Source organism: Lathyrus oleraceus, unplaced genomic scaffold, assembly GCF_024323335.1.
Source record: "Lathyrus oleraceus cultivar Zhongwan6 unplaced genomic scaffold, CAAS_Psat_ZW6_1.0 chrUn0416, whole genome shotgun sequence".
NCBI classification, from domain to species: domain Eukaryota; kingdom Viridiplantae; phylum Streptophyta; class Magnoliopsida; order Fabales; family Fabaceae; genus Lathyrus; species Lathyrus oleraceus.
Window position 1 is genome coordinate 56089 of NW_026112807.1, and position 4952 is coordinate 61040.

The 4952-nt window shown below is 39.3% G+C and overlaps 1 non-coding gene across 1 annotated transcript; it reads right to left on the bottom strand.

Moving 5' to 3' along the window:
* Positions 1-206: 206 nt before the first annotated feature.
* Positions 207-313, bottom strand: LOC127114185 (small nucleolar RNA R71). Its single transcript, XR_007800126.1, has one exon. It is a non-coding gene; the product is annotated as a small nucleolar RNA R71 (small nucleolar RNA).
* Positions 314-4952: the final 4639 nt, after the last annotated feature.

Sequence of the window (4952 nt, forward strand, 5' to 3'; positions counted from 1 at the left end):
TTCATTTATCCGTATTTGTCCAATACGCTGATACTGTTAAAGCTAATGGTGTCACTTCAGAGGCGATTCGACTTCGTCTCTTTCCTTTCTCGTTAAGAGATAAAGCTAGAAGATGGCTTCAGTCTCTTCCTTCCAACTCAGTCACCACATGGAATGAGTTGAAGAAAGTCTTTCTTGCCCGATATTTTCCTCCAAGCAAAACAGCTATGTTAAGAGCCCAGATAAATGGATTTAAACAGAAAGATAACAAGTCTCTTTTCGAAGCATGGGAAAGATACAAAGACATGATGAGACTTTGTCCACACCATGGTTTAGAGGACTGGTTAGTAATTCATACCTTCTATAATGGTCTCTTATACAACACAAGGTTAACAATAGACGCCGCCGCAGGTGGCGCGCTTATGCATAAACCTTACACTGATGCCTATCAACTTATCGAGAGTATGGCCCAAAACCATTACCAGTGGGGAAGCGATCGAACAATTGTAGAGAAACCTCAAACGAAAGGTGGCATGTACGAGATAAGTAGCCTTGATCATGTTAATGCAAAAGTGGATGCTCTGGCCCAGAAAATTGAATGTTTAAATGTATCACCTCCAGCCACCGTGGTTGCCGTAACTCAAAATTGCGAAGTCTGTGGAATCCAAGGTCACACTCCTGCAGATTGTCAACTCCTAACAGGAATCCAAGCAGAGCAAGTGAACTATACTCAAGGAAATCCCTACTCGCATACCTATAACTCAAACTAGAAGAATCATCCTAATTTTTCATACAAGAGTAATAATGCTTTATACGCACCAGGTCAATCTCCCAGTCAAGCCCTAACTATACCTCCTGGATATCAAAAGCCGACCCCATCTACACCTAACAATAACGTTCCTAGGAAATCCAACTTGGAAATCATGATGGAGAACTTCATAGCTTCTCAACAGCAAACTAATAAAGAGTTCTTAAACCAGAATGTACACACTAACGAACAGATTAAACAATTAGCAAGTAAAGTAGATGCCTTGGCTACCCATAACAAAATGCTGGAAACACAAATCTCACAAGTAGCTCAACAACAAGCGCCTACTACTGCCCCAACTGGTACATTTCCTAGACAGCCCCAACCTAACCCGAAAAGCCACGCTCATGCAATTATATTAAGAAGTGGAAAAGAGGTAGAAGGACCATCTGACCCAAGAATTGAAAATCAAAACTTTAAAAAGTCAACTGAGGAAGAAAATAAACCTAAGGAAAAGGAAGAGAGTAATAAGGAAACCACAGAAAAGAAAGAACCTTATGTGCCTCCACCGCCTTATAAACCGCATATCCCTTATCCTCAAAGGCTTATTAAAACCAAAGACGCGGGCCAGTTTAAAAAATTTGTTGACCTACTGAAACAATTAAACGTCACAATTCCGTTTACAGAAGCTATTACGCAGATGCCCTCATATGCTAAGTTTTTAAAAGAAATTCTTTCTAATAAAAGGAAACTTAAAGATAGTGAAACCGTTACACTCACTGCTGAGTGTAGCGCTATAATCCAGAATATGCCTCCAAAACTTAAAGATCCTGGTAGTTTCTCTATACCCTGTCACATAGGAAAATTTGTCATAGATAAAGCCTTATGCGATTTAGGAGCCGGTATCAGTGTTATGCCCTTATCCATATGCAAGAAACTGGAAATGGGAGAATTAAGACGAACTAAAATGTCTGTGCAAATAGCAGATCGTTCCGTTAGATATCCCGTAGGAATTCTTGAAAACGTTCCCGTACGCATAGGTCAATTCTACATTCCCACCGATTTTATAATTATGGACATAAGAGAAGATGAAGTTACACCCATTATATTGGGAAGACCATTCTTAGCAACCGCCGGTGCCATCATAGACGTAAAACGAGGACGACTAACTTTCGAAGTAGGAGAAGAGAAAATTAAGTTCATTCTTTCCAAATTTTTGAAGGCACCTGCAATAGAAGACACATGTTACTTCATGGATATCATCGATGAATGCATAAAAGAAACAGAAATAGAAAATGACAAATTGTCTGACTATCGTGTAGAAAACAGACTTAACCAATGTTTAGCAATAACACCGGATCCTACGCAATGCCTTAAGAAACCAACCCTCGACCTGAAAACACTTCCCAAAAATCTGAGATATGAATTCCTAGACTTAGAACTTGAATGACCAGTGATAGTTAATGCAGACCTAGGAAAACTCGAAACCGAAAAACTCCTACATATCTTAAGAAAATATCCAACCTCACTAGGATACAACATCACCGATCTTAAAGGGATAAGTCCTTCTATTTGTAAGCACCGCATCATGCTAGAAGAAGACTGTAAAACTTCTAGGGAACATCAGAGGAGACTAAACCCGATCCTGAGTGAGATAGTGAAGAAGGAAGTAACAAAGTTATTAGAGGCAGGTATCATATATCCTATATCTGATAGCAAATGGGTTAGTCCCATACACGTAGTACCAAAGAAAGGAGGTATAACAGTTATCGAAAATGAAAAAGGAGAAACTATAACCAAACGAATCGAATCGGGATGGAGAATGTGCATTGACTATAGGAAACTAAACAAAGCAACCCGAAAAGACCATTTTCCTTTACCATTCATAGACCAGATGTTGGAACGATTAGCAAAGCATTCTCATTTCTGCTATCTAGAAGGTTACTCAGGCTTCTTTCAAATACCAATTCATCCTGATGACCAAGAAAAGACAACGTTCACATGTCCTTTTGGTACTTTCGCTTATTGACGAATGCCATTTGGCTTGTGCAATGCTCCCTCAACCTTCCAAAGGTGCATGATGGCAATATTCGCCGATTTTCTCGAAAATATCATGGAAGTCTTTATGGATGACTTTTCCGTATGCGGGCAAAGTTTCGAAGAATGTCTTGAAAACCTAGAAAGAGTTCTATAGCGATGTGTAAAAGTAAACCTAGTACTTAATTGGGAAAAATGTCACTTTATGGTACAAGAAGGAATTGTTTTAGGACACATCATATCAAATAGAGGAATCGAAGTAGACAAAGCCAAAATAGAAGTAATCGAAAACCTTCAACCTCCGAAAACTGTGAGAGAAATACGAAGCTTCTAAGGACATGCCGGCTTTTACCGACGATTCATTAAAGATTTCTCTAAAATAACCAAACCTTTAACCGGATTATTAATGAAAGATGTTGAATTCATCTTCGACAATAAATGTTTAGAAGCATTTCAATCGCTTTAACAAGCATTGATCTCCGCGCCCATAATGCAGACTCTGGATTGGATTGAACCTTTCGAAATAATGTGTGACGCAAGTGATTACGCCGTAGGCGCTGTTTTAGGACAACGAAAGGATAAAAAACTTCACGTCATATATTACGCAAGTAGAACTCTAGATGAAGCACATATGAATTACGCCACGACCGAGAAAGAACTTTTAGCTGTAGTGTTTGCACTAGATAAATTTCGTTCTTACTTGGTCGGAGCTAAAATAATTGTTTACACTGACCACGCCGCCATTAAGTACCTCTTAACAAAAAAGGATGCTAAACCTAGACTTCTAAGGTGGATCTTGTTGCTACAAGAATTTGATTTGGAAATCAAAGATAAAAAAGGAACTGAAAACGTAGTAGCAGATCACCTCTCTAGACTTGAAAACCTGGAACCGGAAAGAACATCGATCAATGATGACTTCTCGTACGATAAACTTATAGCTAATTTGGAAGAAAATAGAGTTGATGAACAGGTGGAGACCACCTTGGTTGTATGCGTTACACCATGGTACGCCGACTTTGTCAATTCTTTAGCCGCCGGAATAGTTCCACTTGATTTATCCTACCAGCAAAAGAAACGATTCTTCCATGACATGAAACAGTATTACTGGGACGACCCTTTACTTTTCAAAAGAGGCCCCGATGGTATTTTCCGTCGGTGTATACCTGAAGAAGAGGTAGAAAGTATAATCCAACATTGTCATTCCGCTCCTTATGGTGGACACGCAAGTACATCCAAGACCTGTTCTAAAATCCTACAAGCCGGTCTTTATTGGCTAAACATATGGAAGGATGTGCATGCTGCTATCAAGAAATGTGATAGATGTCAACGCACAGGAAACATATCTAGACGTGACGAGATGCCACAAAAGGGAATTTTGGAAGTAGAGATTTTCGACGTGTGGGGAATAGATTTCATGGGACCTTTTCCACCTTCTTTCGGTAACAAGTACATACTCGTAGCGGTTGACTACGTCTCAAAATGGATTGAAGCTATAGCTTCTCCAACAAACGACACACGAGTAGTAACTAGACTCTTTAAGAATATAATCTTTCCAAGATTTTGTGTCCCAAGAATAGTCGTCAGTGATGGTGGATCGCATTTCATATCTAAGATACTCGAAAAACTACTGTTTAAGTATGGTGTAAAACATCGAGTAGCAACACCTTACCATCCTCAAACCAGTGGACAAGTGGAAGTGTCTAACAGAGAAATTAAACAAATATTGGAAAAAACAGTCGCCACCTCAAGGAAAGACTGGTCATCAAAATTACCCGAAGCTTTATGGGCATATCGAACTGCTTACAAAACTCCCATAGGAACAACCCCATTTAAGCTTATCTATGGTAAATCTTGCCACCTCCCAGTAGAGCTAGAACATAAGGCCTATTGGGCTATTAAAAATTTAAATTTAAACTATAAGGCCGCCGGTGAAAAGCGAATACTTGATATAAACGAATTAGAGGAACTTAGACGAGACGCTTACGAAAATGCCAGAATCTACAAAGAAAGGACGAAAAAATGGCATGATAAGCGCATATCAAGGAAAACTTTCAAACAAGGTGACGTAGTCCTGTTGTTTAACTCTAGACTTAAGTTATTCCCAGGAAAACTACTATCTAGATGGTCAGGCCCTTTCCAAGTTACTAATGTTTTCCCTAGTGGAGTTGTGGAAAATTAAAGGCAAATC